Below are 14926 nucleotides of genomic sequence, written 5' to 3'. Positions count from 1 at the left end.
TACATAGTCCAAATTGTGTCAGTTCTTGCATCGTTGTGGTTGACATATAACACGTTTAAAAAAGCATACAAGTCTATTACAAACATTTCTTAAGAGCATTTATTTTTAGGAAGAAACAATTTAGCTACCTTTCTGGATTGTTCGTTTTCCATTTGAAAGCCTCCAAAAATGTGTTGGTTTTAATTACTCCTGCATTGACTAAGGATTTGTTCCTCATTTATGCCCCTTCACATATAACTTTGTAACTGACAGGCTTAAGTGTATAAGTTATTTAACACATTCTTGCTATTAGCAGGTTTTGCCCAAATGGTAGTGTGGTTTTGTTGTAGATGTCTATTTTTGTTTTTTCCTTACAGCTGGTAGTGCTAATATGGTCTCTAAGCATATATATCTATATTTTTGTACAAATATGTTCTAAACCACATTTCTTTCCTATGACATGGAGAGTCCACAATGTCATTCCAATTACTAGTGGGGTATTCAACTCCTGGCCAGCAGGAGGCGGCAAAGAGCACCCCCCCAGCAAAGCTGTTAAGTGTAACTTCACTGATTCATAATCATCAGTCATTCTCTTTGCCTCTTTCAATGGAGTTGGTGTCTGAAGATATTTAATCCTTTTATGGGTATCTTTCCCTGCAAGCAAGGATTGGAGTCTAGCTGTGTCCACGTCAATCTCTTGAGTAAGAGTAGTGGTGGCTTTTAGCAGTTAGAAGGCGGTGAGGTAGTCTTTGTCTTCTAACAATTTTGCTACCCCTTTGTAGAAAGCCAGGGTTGGTTACTCTGCTCTTTCTTTTACTACAGGTCTATGACAGGGAGCACAGTGCCTGTCACACCTATGTAGCTGCTTTCTGTCCTGCAGCCGGATCCACAGGTAAGTGACTCTTCCTTCTAGGTTAAGAAGGACAGCACTTCAGAGGTTAACCCTCTAGTGGATCACATTATGGGACATAGTTACCATATTGTCTTAGGGGTACAGTGTTGGGACAGCTTTTATTGGGGGTTAATAGATCCTAAAGTAGTAATTGGCACTTTATTAGTATGAGGACAAAAAGAGAGACTTAAGGGGTTAATTACTCTAATTCTTGGCAGTGTGTATTGCATACTACGTATTCCCTTATAAGGTCTTGGAACATACGTTGTGCTGGATTTTTACCAGTTTAACACTGCAGAGAGCTTTTAAACTTAATGCAGCCGTTTGTTATTTCGCGCTCTTATGTGTGTTGCAGTTAGTTTTCCCAGCCGCTCTCGTGTCTTCCGCACTTCCGGTTTTACGGAGTGGACTTTCGTGGACATAGTGTCTGATTGAAGAGGATGAGGAGAGGTGTTGGCTTAGTTATCTTGCCGATCGGAGTGACTTTAGTTGAGAATCTCTTAGCTGACAGTTCACAACTTCTTCTTCTTACTAGTGGGGTTATCTCTCTGGGCCGGTAGGAGCTTCAGATAACTTGTCTGACGTTGATTTTCATTTTACTTCTCATTAAAAAAAAATAAAAAAAAATTATTTTGTATTTTTTTTGTTTTTAATCAATCTTAACACTAGTGGAACCTGTCCTTTAGAGCTTTTGACTCAGAACAGGATCAGCCCATCTCTCTGGATAAATGTTTGCTTTGTTTAGAGAATCAGATTGCCCTACCAATGCAGTTTTCTTCCTTATGTTTAGCAAAAACATTAAAAATGTTAAAATTTAAAGAAAACATTCTCCCTTCTGAGCTAAGTGTCTCTCAGGATATTGCTGTGCGTGACATGCCTCGGCTTTCTCCTCAAACGTCCCAAGTCTTAATTGTTTCTCATACTGTTCCTTCTGTGTCCTCTCAACCATCTGGGGTGTTTATTTACCTGGGAATTTTGCCGCTCAGATTACTTCAGCAGTATCTGCGGCTTTATCTGCTTTCCCTTCTTCAGGTAAGCGTAAGAGGAAATCTCAACATTTGCATGCTAGTAAGTTTTCTGACCCCTCTAAGACGGCGTTAGTCAGTCTTTCTCAATTGTCTGATGAGGAAAATACTTTGGTAGCTTCTGATGGTGAAATCTCAGACTCTGACACTTTAGTAAATTTTACATTTAAACTTGAACACCTCCGATTACTACTGAAGGAGGTTCTAGCTACTTTGGATGTCTCTGAGCCTTCGATTTCTGTCAACCCTACTAAGTCTTCTAAACTGGGTAGAGTTTGATTCTCCATCTTCTGAGAGAGTTTTTCCTGTTCCAAAGAAGATGTCTGAAATTTATAGCTCAGTAATGGGATAAGCCAGGGGTTCCCTTTTCCCCTTCCCCTGTTTTTAAAAATGTTTCCTGTTGCAGACTCTATTTGTGACTCATGGCACACTGTGCCTAAGGTAGGAGCTATTTCTACTCTTGCTACCATTCCTATTGAGGATAGTTGCTCTTTTAAGGATCCAATGGATAAGAAACTAGAGGCTTATTTAAAAAAGATGTACATCCATCAAGGATTACAGTGGCAACCTGCAGCGAGTATGGCCACGGTTGTGGGAGCAGCATCTTATTTGGAGCTAAGATGTCTAGCTTCACTGTGCTAGCCCCGCAGGGTTCTGTGGTTAAAATATTAGCTAATGTTTCTTCAAAGGCCAAGCTTTTAGCTTTACCTTCTAAGGGTAAGACTCTGTTTGGACCTGGTCTGGCGTAAATCATTTCAGAGATTATGGGTAGAAAGGGATCTTTCCTAACTCGGGACAAGAAGAATAGACCTAGTTGTCGACAAACTTCTAATTTTCGCAACTTTAAGGGGCAAAAGTCCTCCTCTTCCTCTTCTAAACCAGACCAATCCAGGTCCACTTGGAAATCCAGTCAGCACTGGAACAAGAGAAAACAAAAAGCCTTCTGCTGACTCTAAATCAGCATGAAGGGTCCGCCCCGATCCGATTTTGGATCAGGTGGGGGGCAGACTTTCTCTTTTTCCAACAGGCATGGATATGCGATGTCTCAGATCCAAGGGCTGTGGACATAGTATCCCAGGGTTACAAAATAGGATTCAAGTCTTGCCCTCCACAAGGCTGATTTGTTCTGTCAAGATTATCCTCAAACCAGGTAAAGAGGGAGGCCTTAAATTGCATAAAGGACATATCCTCCCTGGGAGTTATTGTACCAGTCCCTCTAAAGGAACAAGGTCTAGGATTCTATTCAAATCTATTTGTGGTTCCCAAAAAGGAGGGAACTTTTCGTCCCATCCTAGATTTAAAGTGTCTTAACAAGTTCCTAAGGGTCTCGTCCTTCAAGATGGAAACTATTCGTTCCGTTCATCTTGGTTCAGGCATCATCATCTTTTCAACTAGCAAGATCACATACAGAGATGTTGTCTTTTCTATGTTCCCACGAGTGGAAAGTAAATCTGGAAACCAGTTCTCTAGTTCCTTCTACAAGAGTGTGCTTCCTACAAACTATCATAGATTCCTTGTCTATGAACATTTTCCTGACGGATGTCAGAAAATCCAAACTTCTTGCAGTGATAGCCTTTCTCTCCAGTCTGCCTTTCGTCCAACAGTGGCTCAATGCATGGAGGTGATTGGTCTGATGGTGGCTTCCATGGACATCATTCCTTTTTCTCGGTTCCATCTGCGACTGCTGCCGCTTTGCATGCTCCGTCAATGGAACGGAGACCATTCAGATTTATCGCAGAGGATAAATCTGGACCCCCTAACAAGAGAATCTCTCTCGTGGGGGTTTCACAGGAACATCTCTCTCGGGGCACTTTCTTCCTGAGACCTTCCTTGGTGATTGTAACTACGAATGCCAGCCTATCAGACTGGGGAGCTGTTTGGGGTTCTCTGAAAGCTCAGGGCCTGTGGTCTCGGGAAGAGTCTTTTCCCATAAACATCTTGGAGTTGAGGGCAGTCTTCAATGCCTTGACAGTGTGGCCTCAATTTTCTTTAGTCTGGTTTCAGATTCTAGTCGGACAACATCACCTCAGTGGTTTACAATAACCACCAGGGAGAAACTCTGAGTTCCTTGGCCATGAAGGAGGTGACTCTCATTCTTCAGTGGGCGGAAGCTCACGATTGTCTATCTACCATCCACATTCCAGGAGTGGAAAATTGAGAAGCAGATTTCCTGAGCAGACAGACTTTAACCCGGGGAGTGGGCTCTCCATCTGCAAGTATTCTCTCAGATAACCCTCAGGTGTGGGGTTCCGGAGTTGGATCTGATGGCGTCCCGCCTAAAAGCCAAGGTTCCAAAGAACGGTTCAAGGTCAAGAGATCCTCAGGCCGCTCTGATAGATTCTCTAGCGGTTCCTTTGGGTTTTCTCTCTAGCATACCAGTTTCCTCAGTTTGCTCTCCTTCCACGAGTCATTACTCGTAGCAAACAGGAGAGCGCATCAGTTATTCCTCTTCCTCTTTGGAGGTTACCTCTGAGGGAAGGACCTTCTAATTCAGGGTCCTTTCCTCCATCCAAATCTGGATTCTCTGAAGCTGACTGCTTGGAGATTGAATGCCTAGTTCTGTCTAGACGTGGTTTTTCTGAAGCGGTCATTGATACTATGCTTCAGGTTCGCAAACCTGTTACTCGGAAGATTTACTATAAGGTGTGGCGTAAATATATATATATATTAGTGCGAATCTAAGGGTTTCTCCTGGAGCCGGGTGAAGATTCCCTATATTTCCATCTTAATATAAGGAGAGTCCACGGCTTCATTCCTTCCTTGTGGGAATACAGAACCTGGCCACCAGGAGGAGGAAAAGACACCCCAGCCAAAGTCTTAAATACCTCCCCCTCTCCCCTCATCCCCCAGTCATTCTTTGCCTTTCGTCACAGGAGGATGGCAGAAAAGTGTTGGAAGATTCAGAGTAGTCTCTTATGGAGGGTAGTACTCTTCTGAATGGGATTGGAGTTTTAAGTGGTCTTGTCAGCCTCTCAGCGAGAGCATTGCCGAATGTTAGGGTCTGGAGATGCAGGGAGAGTCTTTCTTTCTGTGAAACCATTGTCTTGTATTAACAGCTCCTAAGCAATCAGTGTTGATGAGTTTCACTGCCTGCTTCTATCGCTCAAGTCCATGTCGGGTGCAATGCTACAAGATTGTCATACTTGAGAGGCTGTGTCTCTGTTCCACGGCGGTGATTCCGGTAATATTGTTTTATTTTATACTCTTATGATAATGCAAGAAGACAGGGTCAATGTGTGATTCCTTTTATCTGTATGGAATAAAAGGTTAATATCTCCGGAAGGGGATTATTGAACAGGGGGGATTTATGCATAATTTGCTTTATTATGTTTTATGCTGCGACATGTGAGTTGAGGCTCAGGCAGATGTTGGAACATTCAGGTTTTACTTTCGTTTTGAATATCTGAGTGGCCTGTTAGGTTTGGCGCGCTTCTTCCAGGAGCAAGGGCAGTACTGCATGGCACACCACGTGACCGGGTGTGGTCTCATTGACTTCCTCTTTCCTGACTGTGCGGTTTACAGGAGACAAAGCGGTTTCTCTGTGAGGCCTGGGTCATAGAAGGTGGTGAGAGCCCCAGCCATTGGGGGGTATAAAAGTGCCATTTATCTTTTTCTATAGTCCATCTTATAAGCGCAAGCTATTGAAGAATTTGATACGTTAGAGGGTGCTCCCTCTTTACCTAAATCGAATACCTGTTTTTATTGTGATTAGGCTACGGTATACCCGCATGCTCAATTATGTTCCACATGCCTTGATAAAGTACTTATATCTAAGAAACCCAAGTTGCTTAGTACCACTGAACCGTCCACCTCTGAGGAGTCTTTGTCCCATGAGGTGCGTTCACTGCAGTCATCTCCTACTACACATGCAGTTTCCCCATAGCACTACTAATCCTCCTTTGGGACCTCCAGACTTTAGTGAACAGCTACAAACGGCAGTGTCTGCGACCGTCAGTACTTTACCTCGCCCTGCTAAGCGTGAGCGAAAAGGTCCAAATATTGCTATCCTTCCCAGGGGTCATCTACCAACTTGTTGGATTTATCTTATACTAGATTATCCACGGATGAGGACACCTCTGATACTTCAGAGGATGCTCTTTCTGGGTAAGACTTTCCTGGTTCCCGTAAAAATGCCAAATATTAAGAATGAATGGGAGAGACTTGGATCTTCTTTTCTTTCATGTGATTGGCAAGAGTCCATCAGCTAGTGACGTATGGGATATACAATCCTACCAGGATTGGCAAAGTTTCCCAAACCTCAAAATGCCTATAAATACACCCCTCACCACACCCACAAATTCAGTTTTACAAACTTTGCCTCCTATGGAGGTGGTGTAGTTTGTGCTTGATTTTTATGACTGTAAGCGCTCTAAGCATTCTGATGCCCAATTCCTCTCAGAGTACAGTTTGTCAAAGGGATGTGAAGAGAGTATCGCCTATTGATTTTATGGTTTCCCTTGCGTGAAATCTTTTCAAGGGTTCTCGGTTATCGGTCGTAGGGATTCATCTCCTACCTCCCTTTTCAGATCAATGATATACTCTTGTATACCATTACCTCTGCTGATAGTTTTCAGTACTGGTTTGGCTATATGTGGATGGGTGTCTTTCAGTACGTATGTATCATTATTTAAGACACTCTCAGCTATGGTTTGGCACTTTATGTATTAATATAAAGTTTTAAATATATGTATTTTACTTATTTTTGCCATGAGTCAGGTCTGTGTATTTCCTTTTGCAGTCTGGCAGTTTCGTTTTGGGAATCATGTTTTAGGAAGTTTCTTACCTGGGGCATAGTCTTTTTTCCAATTTGACTTGTTTTTTTCTTTGAAAACTTGCTGGCCAATTAGGCGCAAAATGCTGTTATTTGTTGCGTCATTCTTACGTGAGAATTTTTTGGCCGTGAATGTGTCTGTAATGACACAAGTTCGTCATTTCCTGCGTCTTAGTTGATGCCAGGTTGTTTGGCGCAAAATTGTTTATGATGCGAGTTGCGTCATTTCCAGATGTTTGTTGGCAGCAAAAAAAAATTCAACCTTCTTTTGCGTCATGCTTGGCGCCAAAAATCTTTTAGATTTTTATTTACCCACTTCCTATATGCTCCTTGCCTTCTTTATGCTCAGAGGGCTATGCTATTTGGGTTTTTTTGTGTCAATTTTAGCATTCTTTCCCATTCCTGAAACTGCTATATATGGAAATAAGATATTTCTGTTTAAATGTTATTTTTTTTCTTTTAAATTTTACAAGCTGTCTCAATCTGATCCTGTCTCAGAAGCTGCTGTAGGAACCATCCTGCCTGAACACAGTTCTACCAAAGCTAAGTGTATCTGTTGTAAACTAGCGGAGATTATATCTCCAGCTGTAGTATGTAACAGTTGTCATAAGCTTTTGCGTGCAGAAAAGGTTTCTATTAGTGCTACTACAGTATCTGTTATTCCTTTAACATCTAAAGTACATGATATTGTATACGGGGAAACACTGAAGTTGGTAGGAGACCCCTCTTCTTATGTGTGGCTTATGTGGCAGGGGGACAGAACCAAGTCAGAGAAAACCTAGGTCAATATAAACTCAGATTACCAGGAGCTATATGCAACAACAGCTATCAAACCTGTTTTATCTATGGAGCCATGGGCGATTAACCTGATCTCACACAATGTCAGGGGGCTAAATTCAGATATTAAATGTAGAACAGCACTCACACAATATAGATCTTTATGAGCCAATGTGATTTTCCTACAGGAAACACATTTCTCAGACTCACAGATACCTAGATACTGGACTAGAGAATTCCCACTACACTATCATGCTACTACTGACTCGAAAAAAAGGGGAGTCTCTATATTGATACATTCATCTATACCCTTTGTCCATACAGAAACACTTAAAGATAAAGAGGGCAGGTACCTGATAGTCAGGGGCCAGAACAAGGTACTGAAATCACATTTTGTAACGTATATGCCCCCAATGACAAGCAAGACACCTTCTTTAGGCTGTTATCGCATCAGCTGATAAATTGGTCACAGTCTAGAACAATCCTGGCAGGAGATTTCAATGTTGATCTTGCCTTACAATCTAGAACAAGTACCCAACTAATGTCCAATAAACAACATAGACAGTATAACAAGGCCAAAACGATACTTGACCATCTGAGCACACACACCTTAATTGACTCCTGGAAGACCCTATATGGAGACACGACAGATACCACGTATTACTCAGCGGCTCACAAGACATACACAAAGTTAGATTACATACTTGTAAGTCAAATACTACAGCCCTCTTTAGAATCAGCTAACATCCACTCCTGTGTATGGTCGGATCACTCAATGACACAGCTGAGAATAGGTACCCTACAACCTACTGACAGAACTAAAACATGGACTTTTGACTCTTTTTGCCTCAAAGATCCAGTAACATTGAAATCAGTAACAAGACAAATGAGGGAGTACTGGGAGATTAATACAGGGACAACGGAAAACCCCATATCAACCTGGGCAGCCCACAAAACATTCTTAAGAGGACTACTAATAAAAGAAAAAGCTGTCCTGGTTAAAAAATATACCAGTCAAAGGAAAGAACTCCAACACAAAATAAGCACATTAGAACAGCAACACAAAATTACACAATCTAAAATAGTTTACCAGCAACTACAAAAAAAAATGTTCGACATTAGCTAACATTCTTAATGACCAGTCAGTCAGGGCAGCATTCCGGCTTAAGACCAATTACTATATATATATATGCCAATAAGCTGGATAAATATATGGCTAATAAAATTCGTGAAAAATTGAGAGTAGCGACTATAGCACAGATTCAGAAACATGACGGTACCACCACTACCCATCCACAGGAAATAGTTGACTGTTTTGCTAACTATTATAGTGATCTATATGACGGGAACAAAGTGGCTCAGTCTGCACAAACTAAAACTCTGTTACATGAATTTCTTGACGAAACACAACTGCCCTCCTTGACCGAAACGGATAGAGATAAGTTAAATCAGGAGATTACGATGCTTGAAGTCCAACAGGCGGTAAAAGACTTAAAGCTAGGAAAGGCCCCAGGCCCAGATGGACTGCCGGAGGAATACTACAAATTGTTCAAATCCTCATTGGTATCCCACTTAAGTTCTCCAACCATATCATGCAAGGTCACACGATACCCCCTGATCTTCTCAGAGCCAGGATAGCTGTAATACCCAAACCGGGGAAAAACGTCAAATGGTGTGCTAGCTATAGACCCATCTCTCTTATAAATCAAGATCTCAAAATTTTTACCAAGATACTAGCTAATAGGCTTAAGTCGATGCTGCCAGAAATTGTCCATCCAGATCAAGTTGGGTTTGTGATGGGCAGGGAAGCCCCTGATAACATTAGACGCATACTCACATCCATTTCCCAATTGACCAAGACCAAAACGCCTTCTCTGGTCCTATCACTGGACGCGGAGAAGGCGTTTGACAGAATTGACTGGAGGTATATGTTTGCTGTCCTGGAGAAAATGAAATTTGGAGGCCCCTTTGTCACTACTTTACAAGGTATGTATTCTGCACCTACAGCTACGGTTAGGGCTATTGGACATCGTTCAAAACTTATAAATATTAAAAACGGAACTAGACAGGGATGCCCACTTTCGCCGTTATTTGCGCTTTGTATGGAACCCTTAGCTGCCCGCATTAGGCAAAATCCTGATATTACAGGTTTACAACTTAAAAATAGGGATCTCAAGATTGCCCTTTTCGCAGATGACGTTTTGCTGACATTGACCAAACCCTTAACTTCTCTCCCTAACCTCTATGACGTCCTTGACCGATTTTCTGCCATATCGGGGTATAAAATAAATATGGATAAAAGTGAAGCAATGGCAATAGCGTTGCCACCTTAGACAAAAAAACTAATTGAACTCAATTTTGAATTTTCTTGGGTCAAATCATATATTAAATATCTGGGAATTAATTTATCAGCTCAATATGAGGAACTATATGGGATCAATTATTTGCCCCTATATAAAGAAATTCGTAGGGATATCGCAAAGTGGAAACATCTTAACTTCTCATGGAATAGCGGCAACAAAAATGAATATTCTTCCAAGACTGTTATACTTGTTCAGAACACTACCCATCCCAGTTCCAAAAAAAGACCTGGAAACAATGCAATCTGAACTTATTAACTTCATTAATAGCAAAAAACATTCTAGGATCCCCTTTCAAACACTTACAAAGCATAGACAGCTGGGAGGGATGGGAGTACCTAACTTACAGGACTATTATGATGCCTCAAGACTGGCCCAGACAGCGCTAGTAGGAACGTCTAACACAGATATAGTCTGGATAGGGATGGAAGCGGACTTGGGAGACTCTGAGCCCCCAGACGCTCTATTATGGGACACTTCTGTATCTTTACAGGCAGTCCACGCTTATTCTCCAATCACCGGTCACTCGATAGGGCACTGGAGAACTCTAAATAAAAAGAAAAAACTGGTCCCAGAATACTCATTCAAAACACCACTTAGATATCTTATCCCAAAGGAATATAGGAAACAATTAGACAAATGGGCAAATAAGGGTCTTTATAGGGTAGGTGACATAGTACTACACAACAAACCATTAACTTTCACGCAAATCCAGGAGAAGCTAACACCAGAACCCCTTAGGTGGTACTTATACTTGCAAATCACTTCTGCATTACATAAATTTCTTTCAAACACACATAAACACCTCAGCACCACGTTAGAGAAAATATGCTGCGCTGATTCGAGGCAGAAACACATCATCTCAAGAATATATATAGCTTTACAATCCACAACAAATGAGGAAAAATCCCCTCTCATGTGCAAGTGGGAAACTGATATAGGCATTAACTTAGAGGTGACGGAATGGTATGAATTACTTTACTCCTCCTGCAGAGGTTTGATAAGCGCAGATCTACAAGAGAACAGCTATAAAACCATCTTTAGGTGGTACTTAACCCCTATAAAAACCTCCCACTTCACAGAGGTAAAATACAGAAAATGTTATAGGGGATGTAATGAAATAGGAACTTATATACACATGTGGTGGGAGTGTCGTGGAATTAAACAGATTTGGTCATGCTTATCCAACCACCTTAGTACACTATTAGGAGAACAGATAACACTTGCCATGTCCCAGGGACTACTCAACATACCGCTCCCAGACTATCACCACCATATCAACACTTTTATCAGAATACTTTGCACAGTTACAAGACTGTGCATTGCTAAGTATTGGAGGGAGAGAGCACCAACATGGCAAGAGGTTCTAGACAAAATTAAAATGACACACAAACTCCATGAAACTGCAGTTTTTATCCTGGGAAATGTAGATACATATCAAAAAATTTGGTTTTACTGGTTAATGCAATCGTGATGGATTATTGACTCTCTGGGGATCCTAATTTAAAAACATAGAAAGACAAATGACATATGCTAAGGAAGGTTCATTTATAGATATTCTATCCCCCGTTAAAGAACATAGCTTTCGGGATAAATTAAATGGCAATGACACACAGAACTGCTTTCTGCTTGACCACATGTTAGTTAGTTTGTTTTTATTGTTCATTATTTTTAGTTTTGGTTTTACTTTATTCTTAATTTTTTGTTTTTTCTTGCTTGGTTTCTCTTTTTTGAAAAAAAAGAACAAAATGTCTAGGTTAAAAATGTATTACTCAGTATGTCAGACCGGAATTAAAGGGACACTCAATCAAAATGAAACTTTCATTATTCAGATAGAACATGCCATTTTAAACAACTTTCCAATTTACTTCCATTAACTAAATGTGCACAGTCTTTAAATATTTAAACTTTTTGAGTCACCAGCTCCTACTGAGCATGTGCAAGAATAAGTGTGTATGCGTTTGTGAATGGCTGATGGCTGTTACATGGTACAGGGGGAGTGGAAAAAGACATAACTTAAAATTGTCAGAAAAAAAAAATCTACTACTCATTTGAAGTTCAGACTTAGTGCTATTGCATTGTCTTGTTATCTTGCATTTGTTGATTATGCAAATCTACTGTGTTGACTGGTCCTTTAAGGCCAGATACCTATAGTGAAACATCACTGTGAGAAGAAAAAGTCAAAACAGTCTGGACATTGTGGACTCGTATACTAGTTTGCACCCAACAGTAAAAAGTTGATACAAAAGAGGGCAAATAAGATGGGGTGTCTAGTTTATATTATGATGTACTGAGTTATTAATGCTTATTGATATGTGATGTGATGTTTTTTTTTGCTCAATAAAAAATATTTTAACATAAAGTACATGATATTCCTGTTGATATGAAAAATTATATTGCTGATGCGATTCAGAAGGCTATGGCTGCTATACCGCCTTCAAATAAACGTAAAAGGTATTTCTCTTGTAAGGTGTATCCAGTCCATATAACAGAGCTGTCCATATAGCTCCCCCTCCAGTCATTCTCTTTGCCGGCTCTAAGCACTAGGGTCTCTCTCGGGAGGGTAAAGTGAATGTGGTGTTAGAATTGTAGTTTTTATTATCTTCAATCAAAAGTTTGTTATTTTAAATGGTACCAGTTTGTACTATTTACACTCTAGCAGAAAAGTGATGAAGAGTTCTGCTGAGAGGAAAATGATTTTAGCATGTTGTAACTAAAATTCACTGCTGTTCCCACACAGGACTGAGTACCAGAAAACTTCAGTTGGGGGGAACGGTTTGCAGGGTAATCTGCAATGAGGTATGTTCAGTCATTTATTTCTAGACAAGACTGAGATAATGCTAGAAGAGACTGACAATATCCCCATGAAGCTATGTTCACAGACTTAGTAAGGAATTGAATGCTTACATAACAGGGCTAATTATGCTGGTTGACACTAATTCAGGGCAATCGATTGTTTATTTAAGGAAAATATTGTTTGTAAGACACTTTGAAAGCCCTTTTGGGTTCTTTCTGGGGTTATTGCCCACATGGCTGTTTTTTATTCACTTAGGAGTGATTTATTAGGCCTCACAGCTCTGGAGTAGAGTGGGAGGGGCCTAATTTCGCGCCTCAGATGCGCAGTTAGAATTGCATAGAAGTTGATGCTGCTTCACATGGAGAGTCCTGCTACTGTTTGAGGGCCTAAAAGAAGCTATATTCCCCCAAATCTGATCCCTAAGGGCAGGTAGGGCCACAGCAAGGCTGTGGCAAGGTGCTGTAGTAATTTTAACCAGGTGTTGGCTTTAGGCTGCTCCGGTTTGGGCATTAAGGGGTTAATCATTTGGATACTAGTGGTGCAATCTTACTAAGGCGTTAGGTACATACTGTGAAAATTTCAAAAGGATTGCTGCATTTTTCACTGTTTTGTAAAATTGTGTGCTCTTTTTATCTCTTAAAGGCACAGTAACATTTTTTCAAATTGTGTTTTTTATTTGATTAAAGGGATTTCCAAGCCTGTTTGTGTATACTACTAGTCTGTTAAACATGTCTGAGACCAAGGAAAATCCTTGTTCAATGTGTTTAGAAGCCATGGTGGTACCCCCTCTCAGAATGTGTCCCACTTGTACTGATATGTCTATACACTTTAAAGATCATATTGTTGCACTTAAGAATGTGGCCCAAGATGATTCTCAGACTAAAGGTAACGAGGGTAGCCCGTCTACCTCTCCCCAAGTGTCACAACCAGTTACGCCCGCTCAAGCGATGCCTAGTACCTCTAGTGCGTCTAACCTTTTTACATTACAAGACTTAGCGGCAGTCATGGATAATTCTCTTACAGCCTTCTTATCTAAACTGCCCGGGTTACCTGCAAAGCGTGATAGCTCTGTTTTAAGAACAGATTATGAGCATTCTGACGCTTTGGTAGCCGTATCCGATATTCCCTCACAACGCTCTGAAGTGGGAGCGAGGGATTTGATGTCTGAGGGAGAAGTCTCTGATTCAGGAAGGGTTCCTCCTCAGACAGATTCAGATACATTGGCTTTTAAATTTAAACTAGAACTCCTCTGCGTTTTGCTCAGGGAGGTATTAGCTACTCTGGATGACTGCGACCCTTTGGTGATCCCAGAGAAATTGTGTAAAATGGACAAGTACCTAGAGGTCCCTGTTTACGCTGATGCGTTTCCGGTCCCTAAGAGGATTGCGGATATCGTTACTAGGGAGTGGGATAGACCAGGTGTTCCCTTTGTTCCCCCTCCTGTTTTTAAGAAAATGTTCCCCATATCTGACCCTGTGCGGGACTTGTGGCAGACGGTCCCTAAGGTGGAGGGGGCTATTTCTTTACTTGCTAAACGCACAACCATACCAATTGAAGACAGTTGTGCTTTTAAAGACCCTATGGATAAGAAGTTAGAGGGTTTACTTAAGAAAATTTTTGTTCAACAAGGTTTTCTTCTCCAACCTATTGCCTGCATTATTCCTGTAACTACTGCAGCTGCTTTCTGGTTTGAGGCGCTGGAAGACTCGCTCCAGACGGAGACCTCTTATGAGGAAATTATGGATAGAATTAAGGCTCTAAAGCTAGCTAATTCTTTTATCACTGACGCCGCTTTCCAAATAGCTAAGTTAGCGGCAAAAAATTCAGGTTTCGCCATTTTGGCGCGCAGGGCGCTATGGCTAAAGTCCTGGTCGGCTGATGTGTCGTCTAAAACCAAGCTTTTGAACATCCCTTTCAAAGGAAAGACCCTCTTCGGGCCTGAATTGAAAGAGATTTCAGAAATCACCGGGGGAAAAGGCCATGCTCTCCATCAGGTCCTTTAAGACAAAGAACAAAGCTAATTTTCGTTCCTTTCGTAATTTCAGGAGCGGCCCCGCTTCATCCTCTCCGGCTGCAAATCAAGAGGGCAACGCTTCACAGCCCAAGGCAACTTGGAAACCTTACCAGGGCTGGAATAAAGGTAAACAGGCCAAAAAGCCTGCAGCTGCCACCAAGACAGCATGAAGGGGTAGCCCCCGATCCGGGACCGGATCTAGTAGGGGGCAGACTCTCTCTCTTCACTCAGGCCTGGGCAAGAGATGTACACGATCCTTGGGCATTAGATATTGTATCCCAGGGATATCTTCTAGAATTCAAGGGCTCTCC

At 41.3% G+C, this 14926-nt stretch overlaps 1 protein-coding gene across 1 annotated transcript in view; it reads left to right on the top strand.

The window, feature by feature from the left end:
* The window catches only part of DDX46 (DEAD-box helicase 46), a 377912-nt gene that overhangs the window by 249767 nt on the left and 113219 nt on the right, over nt 1-14926 (top strand). The window lies entirely within an intron of this gene.

This window comes from Bombina bombina, chromosome 6, assembly GCF_027579735.1.
Source record: "Bombina bombina isolate aBomBom1 chromosome 6, aBomBom1.pri, whole genome shotgun sequence".
Taxonomy (NCBI): Eukaryota; Metazoa; Chordata; class Amphibia; order Anura; family Bombinatoridae; genus Bombina; species Bombina bombina.
The sequence above is the reverse complement of the archived record's forward strand: the minus strand, read 5'-3'. Positions and strand labels throughout refer to the sequence as shown.